At 34.0% G+C, this 20,325-nt stretch overlaps 1 protein-coding gene across 1 annotated transcript in view; it reads right to left on the minus strand.

The window, feature by feature from the left end:
• Positions 1–20,325, minus strand: part of LOC132700945 (homeobox protein SIX3-like) — a 76,704-nt gene that overhangs the window by 10,277 nt on the left and 46,102 nt on the right. The gene's annotated exons all lie outside the window — the stretch shown is intronic.

Here is a 20,325-nt window from a genome sequence, read left to right on the forward strand (position 1 = left end):
CTGCGGTCAAGCTTTAACTTCCGTCTTTTTTTTTTCGACTCTTTTTTGGACATTCCTATGAAGCTTTAAAGCTTGGAGCCCTAACGAAACCTATTGAAATTGGGGTGGCTGGGAGGTCGGAAAGTATTTTTAAAAAATAAAAAATCGCGTTAGCAAGGGTCTAAAGAAAGACTCATTTAGCGAAACCTGTTAATGCATCCGAAAAAATCTTGAACGAAAAGACGCAGAAGATTCGGCTCAATAAACTTTTATTATTGACAATTTATTAAAAAGGTACAGTTTGCGCGGCATATTCAAAAAATCTGAAAATTAGCTATAATTTAAATACTGTTTCAGATGTGTGTTTCTTTTAGATGACGATATCGCCCGTACAGACAACTAAAACTTTTGTATTTAAGGTTTTTACCTATTGTACAGGGTGATTGTGATATTCCATGCAATATTAAAAAACCTAGTAGGTGCCCCAAATTTGCAGCTACCGACTTCAGATTTGTCAGAGAAGTATAAGTCGACATCAACATTTAAACTAATGAAACTGGGCGCCATCCAATATCGCGAAGTATTTTTTTAAAAAATTTTGAATTTTTATTTGGGTCATTTTGGTTTAGAGAAAAAAATTATTTTCTAGAAAACTATTAACCCGATCTGCAAAATTCTTTTACCAGAAAACGCGGAAGATATGGTAGTATAAGTTTCATTCCAATCATTTTTTGATTATGTACAGGGTTTTTCAATTATATACAAAAATCGCACCAAGAGCTACAATTTTTGTCTATCACATACGCCGCTCGAGATATTTGAAAAAATCGATATGAAAATTGCTGTTTCTCGCGCTCAGTCCAGTCGCGATGACATCATTGACTATTACGTCAGAAAAAAATTCTTTTCTCGAAATCCATTTAGTCTGTTTTTTTGAATTATATACAGGGTGTATCGTTTTTGGGCGAAAATTCTAATAAATCCTAAAATTTTCCGTTTTTGTGAGAAAATCCTTGGTCATAAATCAAAAACGCCAAAAGATGGGATAATTCGGTTTAAATAACTGAATCGAGAGCTACAATTTTCTGGGCAAGATATTTCAAAAAAATATTATTGTAAATCGCTATTACTGTTAGAAATTTTTATATTTACCAAAGTTTGCCACAATTTTGAATTTCGGCAAGCGTACAGGGTGAATGCACAATACAATTACAACGATTTTGCGAAAGTTCCGTAGTGGTCCGCAGGAGCACGATAGAAAAACAATGGATCCCCTTTTTGACAAGAAACCGCGAAGCGTCTTCTTTTTGAAATATAAAGCTACTTCGCGCTACGCCCTACGAACTTGCCTCGCCAAGCGACGATTTCCCGAAATCGATCTTGTTTTAGCAGTTTTTCTAGTCAGTGGAGTTTTGGAATTTATATGTGGTTGTGATATGATGCAAGATTGCTTTGGCAGTTTTTCTTGCACCGGCCGCATTTGAGAGGTTCAACAACTATATTTCCAATATAGCTGAAGGTACGCAGTGCTTGGCGTCTACATCTGACTCAATAATAATAATAATTAATGATCATTCTATAGCTTGGTTATTACTTCCATAAGAGGGTAAGAGTATTTCAATCTGGGACAGAACTTTTCACGGCTTTGGTCATCTAATACGTTTTCAAAATTTACAAAACGTAGTGGCACATAGTAGCCTTTCAATCATGGTTTGCCGTTTTAGGATATGTCTTTTATGCGCGCTTTGTTCTTTACAAGGCCATGTTCTGTTGTAGACTTATTTTAGCATGATAGTGGGACTTGAAGACTACACATATTAGTAATGTTCTTTAATTACTGCAAATATACTAGTTTTGTTTTCTTTAGTTCTTCAAAAAATATTTCAGGCTCCATTTGGCAGTATAACTGCTGTAGTTTTTCTAGGTTTCCACAAACTGAACAATCTCCATTCAAATTCATCTGTCAGTGTTTGATTTCAGCCTGTGTTTTTTTCTGGATTTCGTCTATTTTCAAACATTGATAGGATTTTTTCGTTTTGAAATAGTTCTTTTCTGTGACGACTTAGCCCACATATCATCCGCACTGGATGTTTGCGAAAATAACGGACGCGAGAAAAATCCAGTTTCGTCTGTCCTTGCGATTTGCTTTGTTGGTTAGTGTCGCTGATCCGATTTTGAGGGATCAGACGAGTTTAACGTCCGTTTGGGTCTGTGTGAGTTCCTAATCTGGGGTAAAAATAACAACGAATCCGTATTGGGTCGAAGCCACTGTCAGGGCGAAATAGAGATTAGTGAAAAGATCTGCGGCGCTTGCAGCTTGAAGAAACGCCATACCCGGAGATTAACTTGCGAAGTACAAGTGAGTAGTTTCGAGCTACAAAAAAATATCGAACTCCGCATTTCGCTTTAACGTTAGAATGAAAATATCTTTTCAGTGTTTAAATTTAAATGCTATAATTATAATTTTAATAATAATTTAATCGTGTAACGTCAAAGGACAGAAAAATATTCAAATCCTCAACTTATTATCATTTTCGTAACAAATAACGTTAAATTTAGTTATATCATTTAGCTAAAATATCATTCTAGTATAGCGGCAGAAATGTCTCCTCAGCTTTTGGAGTACCACCAAAAAAATGCCATCATGGCATCGAGTACCTAAATAGCACACACCAGCCGATCTGAATTCCCTGTCAGATATACTTCATCGTACTTAATATTTATGGCTAATATGCCTATAATTGCTGGCCTAGTCTCTCGTCTGACACCCCTTCAAGAGATGTTCATTTGAGGCTATTGTGATGTCGTCATTAAAAATTGATTACAATTTAAATTTTTAATGCGTCGGATTGAAGAATCGATTCAGAGAACGGTCTGAAGACCCGAAAACTATAAATATTCATTTGATTTGATACTTGAATGCCTTCGAGTTTGTATTTGGCAAGTGTATCACTGTAGTAGGTATGTAAGGTTATATATGTGTTTCCTTCGAATGTTCCATCAAAATCAATGAAAATGAGTATATCATCATTATTTGTCGTCCATCAGATAGACCTGTTGAACAAACTTCTTCACAAAAACAAATGGCAGCAGTTTTGGCTAACTAAATTTTTATCAACTTATTCGCTGTCTATATTATAGCAGGGAAAAGTTTTCAGAAAATTGGATGCCACATATGAAAGCGGGCGTAAGTCATCTGGTAGTCATAAGAACAATGCATGCCTTTGTCATGATTAAATCGTTATTTTCTAATGAAATGGTACCAAACGTTCGAGTCACGTTTTCTTAAGAATACGGCGGGTTTTTGGTTTTAGTTTTTTAGTGAAACTATTGAACAGGGTTTTACGCCGACACCGATACTATTTTTTAAAATTTTTATTCTTACGTCAGATATTTTTAAAAATTTGATCTAAATTTTGATACAGTCAATACTCTATATGTACGCGTTCATAGATTTTTGTGAATTGTAACCCAGTTTATTTTCTAACACCCAAGCACTCTCACTCTATACGCCATCAACAGATGGCGCTAAGAGTAAGTACTTTCGAAATCGCAATACATTCGATGGTTCGAGAAGGTTACGTGTTATTTTACTTAATGCGAGATGACAGTAGTATTAAAATGTCAGCTCCAGGGAAGGCATGGTACCTACATAATTTTGAGTTGATTTGTTGTACGGTTTAATAATATGGAGCGGAAAATAGAGATTCCAGAACAGTAAAAGATAGATTTATTTATTTATTATAAGTTTAGGTCGCTTACAGTACTTAGTACCAAAAAATAGCAACCACAATGTTAGTTCAAATCGGTGGATTTATACAAAACAAACATAAGTCGGATGTAGAACATTATACAAAACACTATAAGTTCCAATAATTGAGTATTTGATATATCGTTTAAACTACATCTGAGACATTGAAGAGATGTCGAGTTTAAAATTCGAATTAAGTGTATTATACGAACTTTGCATTCTTAACAAAGGGGAATGCTGCCCTGTGTTGGTTCTACTATATGGGATTTCAAAGAGATTAGCGTATCTTAAATCTCGAGCGGGAATTCTAAAGTTAAGTTTCGACAAAAGATATGGAGAATCAATTTGTGAATTTGTTATTTTGTAAAGCATACACAAGTCTGCCACAGCCCGTTTATCTTTCATTTTGAACCGATTTTTAATTGGCCGATAATCTCTTTCTTCTATATGAGTGTGGGTCTTAAGATCGAGAAATTTTAAGAATTTATTTTGAGTGTTCTCGATTCTGTTGAAATGAACTGCGTAGCGTGGATTCCAGATAACAGATGCGAAGGAAATCCTACTTTGAATAAAAGCATAATATAAGGAAATAAGCGTTCCGGGATCATTGAAATCCCGGGAATTTCTATTAATAAAACCAACCATTCTATTAGAATCATTTATTATTCTTTTTATATGGTGTTTAAATGACCACTTTGTGTCAAGTGTAACTCCCAGATCCCTTACTTCGTTCCCTCTTACCAGGTCATTGTTATATATTTCATTAGTAAAATCTATTTTGTTGACTTTTTGCAGGATTTAGAAAAATCAGATTGCCACTGCAGTATCTTTCAAGCCTGATGAGATCCTGCTGCATTTTAAGGCAGTCCCTGTGGGTCGCTACGATACGAAATAATTTCAGATCGTCTGCATAAGGCAGTATATTGCAGTATTTAAAACAGTTTCTTATATTGTTGATATGTATAATAAAAAATAGTGGGTCCAGGCAACTACCCTGAGGGACTTCAGACGTTGCATGAAACGGATATGACACATGTCCAGTAATCGACACAGCACTCCTCGTTCTCAGAAATATATGATTGTGACCACTTCACAAGTGGGCTGCACACTTCCACCACAGCAACTCTCGTCAACAACAATTGGTGGTTAATTTTGTCAAAAGCCTTGCTGAAGTCGGTGTACACAGCATCGATTTGGATATGTAATCGGAAAAGCACAGCAAGTTTGGGTCCAAAGAATGTCTAGAGAAAAAACAGTGCTGCTCCTCAATGACAATATTTTTAACGGTATACGACTTTAAACTATTTTTTCCAACACTTTACCAAACACACATAATTTACTTATTGGTCTGTAATTTTGAACATTATTTTTGGATCCACTCTTAAGGATTGGAGTTACTACCGCGATTTTCAAATTAATTACCGTTGAAAATAACAATAACAGAAATCTCATTTAAGACATATAGCGGTATAGATATGTATGAGCCATTAATTGTAGCCTAGTAGAATAATTTTGGATAATACGATTTGATCGTTTACCTGTTCCAAATCTATGGCTATCGGATCACTTGAACTTTTAGAACCACCTGCGATGCAAAGGTTCAAGGTGTAGTGATTCGTAAGCAATAGTCGATCGTATAAAATCGCCAACTAGAATTGGCAGCGTCGGGCCGGCTGGTTAGCGATCGGCATCTCAAATTTTAAGGATCGCATCGCTATATACGATTAGGGCAAGGCAGGACCGGTGTAACTCGAGTTGGCCGAGTTCCAGTTGCACGACTACGGCCTTCTGCATCATTAGATTCTTGACGACGACGTTAGCCCACCGACCCAACTTTCGCCGGGTAGGTATATCGTGTCTGTATCGATAACGAGATGATAATTACCACGTATCCTGTTACCATAGAAAATCGAATCTCCCGCGATGCTTTGGATTGATTACTGTCAGTAATTACGAGGTAGTTGATTCCGTTTGATTTTTCCAACTGATAATGATTGCCACCCGACGTTAATAAAATAAATCTATATACGTATATACGGATCTGATGATAATTAAAAGCGAAACCTACCGGATGAGTTTTTTATAGCGGAATGCCATGTTACAAAATTCAAAAATATCTATTGTGATGTATTTTAAATATTTGGAAAATAAATGTTAATATTTAATAAAAGTTAAAATATACTAAGTTCCTTCAGTATCAAACAATGAGTTGACTTGGTAAAAAAAACGACCCAAACTGATTATCTATATCATTGTTCCGCAAATTTTGAAACGACTTTCTGCGATAAAATGTGTTTTTGTAAATTTATTTTCTTTTAATGATTATTTGGCTATGAAACGTAAAATTTGACTAATACTTGGAGCCACTAACTGGGTTAAATTACAATGTAAAATCGTAATTATAGCCTTAAGCCCCGGCATTAGTGAGTCAATATTATGACTTTAGCAAATACGATTGTGGCTTGCGTATCGTAAAATTGTTTTAAATTATTCATCATTAAAGTGGTATAAATTACAACGACGGAAAAAGTGCAATTTGGGGCAATGAATTTTAATGAGATATTTTGAACAATAACTTTTCGTCGCATTTTTAGGAGGTTGTAATTTATTCGTCAACATAATATTGCAGGTCCTTGGGAAAATTTTAAATTGGTTTTAAACTATGTTTATTAGAGGTGTACCTATGTGTAGCTAAGTCAATACGCAATATTAGGTATAAAAACATGAAAAAATTAAGAAAAATCCACTAGAGCAGTGGAAATTATTGCTAATAACAATATTTCTTTATTAATTTTGATATTTTTTGCATATTATAAATATTATACTATAAATTAACCAGCAAAACAATTATAGAAAATCTCATGAACATTACAGCAATTTTAGGATTTAAAATTAAGATAAATTGAAGTATTATTAAGGCAATTTTTATGTGACATAACAAAATTTGCTGTATGATTTAAATTAACATTAACAACATGATATTAACGGATTACTGAATTATCCCGGCTTGTGGTGGAAGCATTTTGACACCGTGACAATCACACGGATCTACTCACAATACTGATAATTCAAATTAAAATGTAAAGGCATTTTTTTAGCATTTGAGTTGACAGAAAGTAAAAAAAAAGCTTTAGATTTTGTCATCGACGTAGCACTACCCACAAGAAAGTTTAATAGACTTAATAACATTACAAAAAAAATGTTTATGAATTAAAATAATTTATTGTGTTAACAATAAATTATTTTAATTTTTCATTTTGCCAATTAATTTGAGTTTACTTACTTAAATACTTTTGCACTTTTAGATATATTTAAAGACAACGAAATCCTTAAAACTGGATTCGTTGTATTTAGGACATTTTTGTGCTTTTTGTGTGAGGATTTTCTGTAATGCAATAAATTAGACTTAAATCTTTTCTGCAGTTGCAGTTTGCAATATTACATTCCCTATTCCCGGTTTGTAAGATACTTATTACTATATTATGCAAAAAATTTAGTAAATGTCACTTTAACTACGAGTTAACCAAAAAATCCGTAAACAGTTCTTAAACCAGTGGTACCAAAGGTACCAAAAACGTCTGAATCCAAAACTTGCTCTGTACTTTTTCTAACTTCACAATATAAACCAATAGGAAACCATATTACGCGTGTATTCATTTTCAAATGGCGGACCGATGAGATACTTAGCCGGGCGTACATAACAGAGAGCAGCCTCGTCCAATCTAAAGCCACCCACACGAATCTAATGTACGTCGTATTATCCAATTTAATCTTCCAGTTAACGAAACCAAAGACAAAACTGTCCGTGGGCGGGCCATTCGAACTCGCATTATTCTACACAAATTAACTAATAGCGTCATTATCGTTGTTTATTCTTTCGACGTGTTTGCAACGATATCCCGTCACAACACAAACCCGACCAACTCGACCGTAATTTTTTTTCCTGTCCTTAATTAAATGTACCGAGTTGCATGCCACCGGGCGTTTCGAAAAACCGCACAGTCACGGGGCATGTGTCCGTCAGTGAAATCAACGGGCCAAAAAGCGCTTTCCCATTTTTATTTTAAGAAGGGTGGGCGGGGCTGCCCCCGAAGAAAACGTTAATAGACGCTTGCACACGAAAATTTAATTTATTAGCGATGACTTGTGTCTTAACTACCCATACTGCAGTAGTGGGGTTTTCGCAGAGTCCAATGCAGGTTTAAGCGACGTTTTTATGCCACGTAACATGTCATGTCATGAATTCCAGTGGAATTCCAACTTATTACAGATGAGTCTCTAGGAATTCCAGAAGGATATCAAGGAATTATAAGCACAAAATGAATTACGACGTACACACTTCGCTCTGCTGTTTACCCCTCAATATTGGGAGGTTTTTGACACGAATGAGACGTTAGCCCCTTTAGTTCACTACAAACTTGCCCCAGACGTGTAACTTTTCTCTAACTTTTCATAGTATATACTATTCAAATAAATTATATTTTTCTGAAACGATTTGAATTGTCTGTTCATTTTATTTCTCTGTAGTAGCATTGAAGGTTTAATTTGCATTGGGGTGGTCGTATAAGAGCTGCCTGGTTGTATACCGCCACCCATTGCGTAATAATAACACATGACTACAGTGATTTTGTGCTTGAAAGTTGTTTGGTTATTTGTATATTTTTGGCCCTTTTTCCAAAAAATGCCATATTTTGCTCTATCACGTCATTTTTTTATAGCGCTCTATATCTTAAAAATGTTATGACATGAATATGTTCGTTCATATTAGGCATGATTTTTAAATGAATTGATTTTAATGAAAAGTTGGGGCAGAAGGGTTAAGACAGCGTTGTAACATGCATATGCGCAGTTTGGTTGTATTGGTCGTAGTGCTACTGTGTTCGCGGCTGTTGTCTTGGTGGTTGCGTATTTCTGGTGTTCTAGAACGTATAAATTTGGAAAAAGACATTAGGTGAAAAATCAAAGTAAAGGGAAAATATTACTTCTTTTGTGATAAACGTATACCACGCTTATTTTGGTGTAAAAATTGACGACCAAGACAAGTTCTGGGCTCTTCATATTACTCTTTGTTGCGTTAGGATTGAAGCATTAAGAAACTGGCAAAAAGGTAGGAAGAATCTTTGGCGCTCCTATAGTATGGTGAGAGCTTCAGGATTACAGTGATGATTGTTATTTTTGTTCGAGTAATGTGCAAGGATTCAACAGAAAAAATAAGAAACAAATTGTGTATCGCAATCTTGATTTTGCTATTCGAGCAGTGTATACCGATACGTACCTCTCCAAAAGAATTAGAAAACGTCATATCGCCACAATCAGAGAAATGTAATTCCGACCCAGATGACTCAGATTTCACACCAGATTTCAGAGAGACCGAAGCGTTTAATCAGAGCGAATTAAATGATTTAATTAGAGATTTGCACCTTCCAAAAGATGCATCCGATTTTAGCGTCCAGACTTCGTAACAAGCATTTACTGGCATTTGGCATCACAACAAGCTTGGAGCAGTTAGCGAAAGGGAGAGAGGTTTCACCAGGACATCAAGGAAATGGAACGGCGATACCAAGGCGGGATATGCCCTTAAAAACACACAGCCGAATGTCCGGACAACGCCAAAAGACTAAGATTTCACTAAAAAAAGCATGAATAAAGTTTTCTTGTCACTTTTCTTAACTAGGATTCCACTTCCACAAAATCAGTTTTCAGAACAAAAACATCTGTCAAAAAGTTTAATTTTATATATCTGTGTAATTTCAGTAGATACTGCGGCGAAACTAATTTTTATTTATTATTTAAATCTTTGTTTCAAAAATTGTTAAAATCTCGACCCCAGAGATAATATTAATTTAGGTAGTTTTATTCACTTTTTAATGGGAGAAAATTTAGTGTAAAAATTCGGTATCGGATGAGTAAAGCGTATTAGGGTCTTTGATTTTCTTATTATTCATTAATGATTTGCTGGAATTTATCATCTTCGCGGTCTTTATATAGGGCAATGCGTTCAATTCTCTGGACTGACGGTTTCAAATTTCAAATGAGTTTGAAAAGATTATTAAGAAAGTTTCACGCAGTAGCGGCAACGGTTGGGCTTTGGTGATTGCAACTAATTTTTCATAGCTTTAATTTGATATCACTTAGAGACTCGCAAATATAAACAAATATCGATATTTATTTCAAAAGCTTCGTATATCCAAAACTAAACATTTGTTAGCTTGTCTTTTTTTCGTTTATTGTAAAAGAACAATTAACAATGTGATTCACTCTGTGTTGTTTATATAGTAGTGATAATTCAATTGCCACAAAGTCAATTCGAACTTTTAATAGAAGCACTGACGATTGCTGTTTGATGCGATGATGTTGTTGATACAACTTTTCATTATCTATATATTAAGTTTTATGTGCTAATCGAGCTTGCGGAACGTTAGTCTTAGACGTCAGCCTCGTTATCCACGGCTGAGAACCATGAGCCACTTTAGTTACGGGTTAAGGATTTAGCCAAGGTTGGTATGGAATGTATTCGTGATATTTTTATTTTTTTGGAATTGCTTAACGCATGCTTTTGGGTCAACATTTTTCTTTCGCTATTTTCGAGACAAAGATGTATATAAAAAATCGATGAAGCTTTAGATATTTCTTAGCCTGTACGGTCACTCAACCAAAAACCAACAAAAAAAATCAAAACTTTTTACCGTTTAAAGTAGAAAGTAGACGTCGATCCAAATAAAATCATCTCGACAAAGCGGGCAGACGTTATTATCGGTAAAGGTCGAAATTCAAAACGGACCCCCATATAAATTATATTGAATTTCGCGTCGTTCCAATATTATCCGAATGTGATGTTTGTGACGTGTCCAACACCACCACCACCGCTTAATAGTTTGTTTGGAGGGGCGCCCGACGCCCGACGTATTCGTCGACCACTCTAATCCGACCTGACGTTTATATTCCGTCATTTATTTTGCGCACAACGCCTGGACGAGAAATAAAATTTATTCTCCAGATTCGAGACGCGAAATGTATTGGTAAAAAAAATCGGAAAATAAAGAAAAGAACAAAAATAAGAGACGATTTGTAGGTTATTGTTGGCCGAATTGAATTGGCGCAGTCGGGAGATCCTATTATCCATAAATTAAACGAGGTCTACTCCTTAAAAAAGGAATACACGATTCAACTTATTTGATAATTCAATAACCAACAAAGCTGCGAATGATTTACAAATTGTAATACACACTTAATGTAAATATATTTTGTAAATATTTTAGAATGTAGTTGGGATATATGAATAACAATGGATATTCTCAAAATGACGCAACTGCAGCGGTAATATGTAGCTTGGCATTGTCTTGCTGAAAATTTATTCCTTGTAGTTGCTGAATGCGGAGCAACGAGCTATATTGTAACACGTTAAAATGATCCGATTCAACTTCTGATAGCAGTGAGCCCTAAAAGTACCCTATAGATTTAGACTCACTTAGATTTCCTCTCGCCAGGGCTCTCGAAGATTAAAATCTATATCTGTGAGAGCACTCTAGCTAGAGTTAGTCTATGATTTAGCCAGATCATGCTCGTCTAGCAAGAGCGCTAGTGCAGTACCTAAATAGACTTGTGAGATTAACCTTGGACTAAATAGATTTATTCTCTTTAACTAGAGCGTGGGCTTTGAGACTTGCATACCTTCCCCACTTTCTTGAACATCAAAACCCAAACGACACAAAGAACACACCCAAAAATTAATTAAATAGTATGAAATGCATCCAGAATTGTGGAAATGTGTCTTAAAACAAGATCGGAACTGAGTTACAAAAATTTATTACCGAACTAGAAGTGACAAGAAAATAGCATAATTTAAGATGGACAGTGAAATTCGAAAAAAGTGAGTGGGAGTTCTTCGACCATTTGCAATCCATTTAAATTTAATATATTGGAAATTTATGTAAAAAAAATTCCATGGTTCTCAATTAACAAAGTTACCGGAAGGGAATCTGTTTCAAGGACCTTAAATATGGATTCACACACTTATAATAAAGAATAGTAGCTATCACCTAAAAGAACGATGTAAAATGTTTTAGTTTATATTTCGTAGTGCATACAATAAATGGAAACGATTATTTTTGGTATTAATATATTATTTTTTAATTTCAGTTTTAAATTAGTTGTAATTTTACCAGAAGCTCTTTCGTGTTTCCAATTATTTCAAAGTAACAGTGAGTCTTCCGGATTTTTGAAATTGTTAAGCGTAGGTGCATATTGTTATTTGTTTTTTGATAAGGGGCTTTAGTTTCTGTAGCAGACATTCATAATCTTGACTCTGTTTCTATCCAATTTCTTACCTACAAGTTTCTCTTCTTTTTACTCCATCGCTATTTTTTAACGTATTCAAATTAATTCCTTATAGCTCTAACTGGGGTAAGAATATATACAGCGTACACGTGCAATTGATTTTATCTCGATAGCTACTACCTACCTACCTACCACGAGTATGGCGATGATTTACACAGCACTAGCTGCCCAACATCGGATCACTGTTGTACCACTCCGCCCAATTATGTTTCCACATCCCAGCCTCGCGTAGGACTGCTATCCAGCCTAGCTCAAATTGACCATAGGCAATAATTTGTATACAAAAATTTATAACACAGGTCTATTTTTTGAGACTCTGGTTATTTGCAAACAGATTAAAACAAAAATATTCATGATGCAGCCAATCAACAGACAAACCATTATAAATATAGCTAAGAGTAAACTGTATGTACAGTGTACAGTATATTTAGATAAACCATCACAGATGTTAGCTGTTAGGTGCCATTTTTTGTTCTGTCCACGCATCAATTGTGCTTACGCGGCGCGAGCTTTCGGTACGGCATAAAGCTTTCACAAATTTCTCTTCGGTTACCTTTTACGACGTTCTGCTTCGCAAACGTCAATACGTTTAACATCTCTCGCGTAAGAAGCAAAATTTCGTTTAAACATTATAACGTTAATAACATAGGTGGCGGCGGCGTTCAAAATTATGTAAACCAACATTACGGAGTCGTAACTCCGTAACACTTAAGGATTTTATGTTTTGATGATGACGGGTTCGACTGGGAAATCTGTAATGTAAACGAAAGAAATTACACGCTCCGCATTGAAATACGACCGAAACGTTTTACTACCGCACGACGAGAAAATGAGACCACTCTGTCATTCATGGACGGTGTGACGTATGCTATCCCCCACTTTTACGATCTGACGTTTTACGTCTTTTAACTCTGGGTGTATCAGGATTAAATAATTAATTTTATTTATTGCTAGGCTAAATCTCTTAAAACAATACATAAAACCGTAATAGATTGGCAGTATATAATATACAAAAAAACAATAATTGTTGAAATATGGTTGTTTTGATTAAAGAAACGTAAACTATAATAAGGACGTCATGCAAACAAACGTATGCTACTTTGCATGCTAGAGAAAATGAAAGTCATATTGAAAAAAAAACAAAATAATTTATACGCAATATAAGAATAAGTGCCAAACAAACAAATGTTAAGTGTTTCACAGCTTTGTGACTGGTTTAAATTTATTGTTGATTTGGTTAAACTAGTTCATGGTTTTAAAGTGACAAGAGTTTAGGTTTTTTTGCAGTCGAGGTACCATTAACATTATCATTATCATTTCTCGATAGCTCAAAAACTAACCAAGCCTAAAGTAATCCTCCTCCAGGATCTAGACAAGTCGACGACAAAGTAAAAAAAAAAATCACTCTATACAAAAGCCATATAACGAGAAAATGATAAAGTTGGAAAATATGATATACGAATCTCATCATATAGAATAAATGATTTATCGTAAAATATTAGTAGGGAAGAGACACAATGCACTGTTCAATGACCCACGGTTTAGAGTAGCAGTTTCCCACGTTGCATTAGCCTAGACCTACCGGATCGCTAGTCTCCGGCACACAAGATGACAGGTTAAAAAGAAAAGGAACAAAACATAACCTCAAGAATGTGTGTCCGGTGTTCAATGAAAATAGAGAAAAAGTTTACCTTCTGTTTAGTAAAATTTGTCTATGTGTGACTTTTAATTGGAATCTTAATAAATATTTGGAAGAATTATTACTACATTATATTAGCCACATTGAAAAATTATTTTTTTGCAGAAATAATAATTATTAAAATAATGATACATGGGGCATCCCATTAATTAATTTTTTTGGGATATATATTTTAAGTATATATAAAAAATTAAATTAAAATTAAAACATTAGGGTCCATCCCGTTGAAACACGAAACTGAATTTGCCAACTTACCCAAATCTAACTTTCGGCTCTATCTATTGCGTATACAGACCGGCGTTATCTGACAGCCCTAAATAATGTCCCGATTGAGTCGGCCCTTTATCATGGGAAAGATCCCGAGATATAATGAGAAGAATAAGCAGCCCTGCATACGCTCAAAGAACACAAATTCGATAAAACAGTAATTTCACAGTTTGTTTAACACTCACCGACTCGCGCTCTCGGAGAAACGTCGACTCTCGGAATGGAAAACTGGGAGATGTTTTTATCCGGACTCTATTACGTAGCCCTTGTTTTCCTTTTAATTAAGATTTTTACACAATCACGTTTTTTGGGAGTTTTAATTTTGCTCTTCTACAAAGCCGGTTCGATATAAAACTAAAAAGTAAAAAAAACAAATAAAAATAAAATTCCGTAAGCAAAATCATTTCAAATTATTCTCAACTTGGTAGGTAACCATCACAAGACAATGTGAGTTACAGTAGCAGATGACAATAACAAACTTTGTTCATTCATTACACATATTTATGAACTATATAAATTTCACTATTACTTGATTCGCAGTTTATACCTTACGAAAAATTATTTAAGATATTGATCTTGTGATATTTAAGGATACTGTTCAAGCAGTGTGGCAAACGTTTAGGCCTATAGAGGAACACCAGGGATTCCAGATATAAGATCCATATTCTTTATTATATCATCTGATGAAACCTAAAATTTAATAACACTTATCCCTTAGTCCATTCATGCCTTCAGCAAATACCAATGAAGAGTCCAAGAGTAAATAAGAGTAACACGAAAATTTTTCTTTTCTGGGCCAATTCGAACTCTTCAATCTTGCTTGGCATTTGGCATTTGCAAGAATACTATATTAACCATATGCTTTTATTACAAAATAAATGGGTACAATTCTTCTTTATTCTTTGGAACAGGTTATCGGAGATGTCTGCAGAAAAATCTCTTAATCATTTTTGTTCGCACATACGAAATATCCTTATTATTGGATTGCGTCCTTATTAAGTACCGGATTTATTTTTCCACCAGGCTTGCCCGTTAAACTAAAATATTTTTTTGAGCCACTTTATATTAATTTAGTGGATCAATAATATCTTAAAATCTAATAAAACTTTCTGAGTATTTTTATTGTAAAATAGAGCTATAAAGTATAATTTTTATGTTAAGTGAGTCTTTAGATAATAAATCCGTTTTATTAAAGTTCATTGTGTCTAAAAAATATCCAAATGAAATTGAACACAATACGATGATCATATTTTTACTAATTTTAATTCACTTAGCTTTCTTAAAAGTAGTTATCTCCATACAGGTGCTTTCTGACCGAACACTTAATAATAACCACAAACCTACCCACACACATTCTTTACCTTTTATATAGTTGATATTTCCGATAGATTTGTGCCTTGTCGCTCCATTATTTTGTAGTATGGCGATAGTAATTGATTGTTTAGCAGTCAGCAGAAATTTCTCGATTTGGCGATGAAATTTTAATGCGCTCCGAAAGTAAACATGCTTAAGCAAGCAAAATAAAATTGTATGGTCGCAACATGTTACGTTCCAATTATTTCGATATTTATTTCGTACCGAATCCGGTTGTTTTTAATGCAATTTATAATTACATAATATTTTTTATACCCCTAAGTTTTAAAAATTATTTGAATTCTAAAATTCGAAACTGTGTATCAGGAAATAGCTATTTTTCGAGCTAAAAAAATTCCGCTCACTTAAAATGATCTTAATAATTTTAACCTTATCGAATCTGATATTAGTATGTTTCTGGCCAAACTGCAGGTTTTACATTGAGAAAAATTCTACTTTTTCTTTAACAATTGGCAATTAAAAATAAAACTCAATTTCCCGCCCTCGTATTTTTTATGGGGCCATGATATGATAAATGATAAAACATGTTTCTTGTTCTTTGCTTGAGAAAATTTTCCCAATATAGATACCAGAGATATAGAGGCCCTGTCTATGCAAATAAGACAGGAACTAAAAAAAGTTTTTTGCGAGAGTTCAGATTGAAAGTCTCGTTTTTAACTAATGATCTTGCGGCATTCAACAACCAAGATGGGCGCGGACAGATCCTCAATAAATAGTATAGATAGTATTTTCGCGAAATATGCCTATATCTAGTTAAATGTTCTGGGAAAACTAGTTTAAGACATACTTAAACACACGTGGAATTCGCGCTAAATGCAGGTTAGTGCGTGAAATGAAAATATTATGCAACGCATCGATTTTTACCGTAGTAGGACCACTATATTGTCTACTAGTTATATGGTTTTCCCTAATCTCCACTACATTCCTACACAAAACAAAAGTTTTGTTTCTCTATTATAAAACATTTCCAATTATCTCTAAAACTTGGGAAGTTTAGAGATTTGAACAGAAGAGGCATCGCCAGCCATTTGCCAAAATTTTCAAAAAAAAATCGTTACTCCGTCGGTAGTTTTAGTGACCGCGTAGATAATTTCCTTTCGCCGACGTAATGTTGCGGCGTTTTAGAGCTTTCTCATTTTAAAAAATTCGGCGCCCGCTGCACGCGCTTTCTCGCATGGCGAAAAAAAATGAACTCCGCAGTTAATTTACCGGCAGATCCGGCACGGCCAAATCAAATTTACGCCCAAAGCGCCCTCGCAACAAATTTAATATTCGGAGGACACCTTATACAGTCGACGGAAGGCGAAATACAAATTCACGGTTTTATCGAAAAGTAGCAAGACGAGAGGCAAGAAATCGGTGATCCCCCCCGCGTCGGCCCCTGTGGATTCCAATTCTCGCCCCTTTGATCCGCTTCAATCGACCCACTCCCGATATCACACGCCAATAATACGCCACTGACTAAGAAAGTAACATCTGGATTTGATGCCAAAGGAAAATATTATACCGCGCGGCAACAAAATTATACTTTTATGTCGCGAGTTATGACGTAATGCCATTTTTGCAATTAACGTAGACGCCCACGAAATTGAACGGAAAACTAACCAAACACACTCCTGATGCGTGGGTGAAATGTCAGGATGGATGATAGATAGTAAATCGGGTTTTTATTATTTTACGATTTTGTTGTTGTTGTTGAATTGCAGTGGCGTCCCGGTGGTAATTTAATCAGTATTTTTGAAAGAAAAACTATCCGATATTGAAGTTTTAAAAATTCTATAATTTTTTCATATTAACACAGATATCCTTTTTTGTCATATATTGACATTTTTGGAGAAAAAAATAAAAACCCCGATTTTTCCTCACGACTTGAATTGTGACGTGTGTCAATTCGATCAACGATCATGTCATGTGTTGTTTTGCAAAAATGTACCCAAAAACTAACGGTCGTAGAAAAAGTATAGTGTGCAACATATTCGGTAAACTTTTTAAGTCACTCGTTTAATACACACTCGCTCCGCTGCGCTCCGCTCGTGCCAAATGAACTCGTGACTCAAATACGGTTTTTCTACTCCCGTTTGTAAAATACAATCGGATGTTTTCGGAGATATTTCCCACGCTTTAAATTTTGACGTTTGTCAATTCTGACGGGCATGTCAGTGAATGTATTTGTGCTGTTTTGCGAAAATGTACCCAAAAACTAAGGGTCGTAGAAAAAGTATAGTATGCAACAACATCGTGTCAAATAAACTCGCGGGTCAAATGCCGTTTACCGCACTTGTTGCATAATATACTATTACCGCACTTGTTGCATAATATACAATTGACGGTACACCTATACAAAGAACCAAACACCAACTTAGAAAAATTGTAAAAATTAGGTTTTAGTAGTGTTCTAAAAATATTCTCAATTTATGGAAATCTATAAAAATACCTTTTGCTCAGTTAGTAGATAAAAAATCGAGTTGATTTATAAAAACCCACTAACAATTCTCACACTTCTAATTCAGTTTCTGAAGGTCTAGTTTCAGTTTTTATTCTATTAAATATAAACCTGATGAAGTTTTTGTCTGCTAGTTTCATCTGTAATATAATTCGGGATATATATAAAGGAATTTGCAATTTAAAGTAATTATGGGGCCATTTTAATAATATAACATTATTATCATCAGGGAGTAGATTTTATTCGGATATATCTAATTTATCGAGAAAAAAAAAGAAAAAAAACTATAAAGAAACATTAGTTGGGTGACATAATTCGATAAGTTCCTGTTGATTCATATTATTATCACCTATTGTTAACTCTTATGTGATACAATTAAGGTTTAATATTTTTGATTCTCCAACATAAACGATAAATTTCGTTTTTTTATTGTGTTAACCAAAAAGAGACTAGACCAATTCTGGTGTTTATAAGATAAAGTTAATGATAATTCTATGTTGCTGATACTTGTCAGTTTTGGAAAACTTAATATAAATCTTGTTTTTTTGTATTATTCCTGTTTATTTATATTTATATTGTACCTGAATGATCTCACCCACTTTTGAGTTGAAATCGCCTATTTTTTTTGATTTGGTACTTCTCAATGTAGGGACTTAAAGCAGCAAGGAAATTTACGAAGCAAAATTTTGGGCACATAGTTGCCCTTCATAACTTTTGTTTTCAGCAGTCATCACTTCAAGCATGACAGTCCATATAATATGCATGTGTCAAATGTCCTCTTTTCAAGATATAGGGCGTTGAAGAAAAAGTTGTTCAACTCCCTTTTTTAAAATACCCAATTATACCAATCTAGCGTGCGGAAAGTATCATTTTACCACCTCAGTTTCTTTTCCCACGGATGTGAACCACTTCGGACATTTTCATTTCATTACATTCTGGAAATATCAAAGCACGCCTTGAATGTTAACGTTTGTCAATTCTGACGGTCACTTTCAGTGAATGTGTTCGTGTTGTTTTGCGAAAATTTACCCAAAAACTAACGTTTGCAAAACTTTTTTTTCTAGTCACTCGTTTTTTAAACACTCGTTTTTTAAACACTCGCTCCGCTCGTGTCAAATAAACTCGTAAATCAAACGTCGTTTACCGCACTTATTGCATAATATACTATAAGTCGTTAGTTGTTGAAACACTTTCTCCCCTGCGCTCCGCTCGTGCCAAATAAACTCGTGACTCAAATGCCGTTTACTACGTTTGTTGCTATATATATATATATATATATATATATATATATATATATATATATATATATATATATATATATATATATATATATATATATATATATATATATATATATATATATATATATATATATATATATATATATATATATATATATATATATATATATATAAATATACAAAACGGTAGTCGTGACCGGCTAGTTGAACAACAAATTTTAGTTAATTGGGGTATCGGTCCTGATGAGGGCTCAAATAAAAGGCTTTTGTGCTACACCAAGCTTTCGAAAATGTTTATTTTCTTCTTCAGGGGCTACAATATGAAAGCGGCTCTTAGTTATTTAATACTAAAGTCTTCTAGTTAAAGTACTTACTGCTACAGTGCCATTATAGGCCAACACCAAACTCATCCGGATAACAGAAAGAATCAAATACGACCGTTAATTATTATAACCGAGGGCAGCCATCTAGACGAAATTGTTGTTACATTTTATTTAAACGAATTTTACTTCAAACGCAAAACGCAAATGATGGAAAGGTTTTATTAATATGACTACCGCCAGCCGTCCAGTTTTTTTCCCTTCTTTTTTTCCTTTTGTTACCTCCTTTTTGTTTACAAGGCACCTAATGTATAGAGGCTTGGGACTATTTTTCTAAATTATAATTACATTGTGACGACACTATTATCAGCAAACGCAATTCGATTGACGGTTGGTTGTAAAGTTAAGACATTAGAGTAGATCACACTGAGGCCATCAATGTCAGATCTTTTATTGACCGATTTCGGTTCCAAGAAGATCTCCACCATTTCCAAAATTGCTCTTTTGTTGTAGTTGCTTTCTTTATGGAGAATTTTTGTTTCAACAAAGTTAACATCGTGATCCATTTGGTTAGAGTGTGTTGCTAATGAACAGGTGTTCTTATTGAGTCTGCAATCACACAAGAGTGATATATATATATATATATATATATATATATATATATATATATATATATATATATATATATATATATATATATATATATATATATATATGTATATATATATATATATATATATATATATATATATATATATATATATATATATATATATATATATATATATATATATATATATATATATATATATATATATATATATATATATATATATATATATATATATATATATATATATATATATATATATATATATATATATATATGATGACACTATATTCCGGGATATCAT

The sequence above is a fragment of the Cylas formicarius genome, unplaced genomic scaffold (genome assembly GCF_029955315.1).
Source record: "Cylas formicarius isolate icCylForm1 unplaced genomic scaffold, icCylForm1.1 PGA_scaffold_4__25_contigs__length_36172078, whole genome shotgun sequence".
Taxonomy (NCBI): Eukaryota; Metazoa; Arthropoda; class Insecta; order Coleoptera; family Brentidae; genus Cylas; species Cylas formicarius.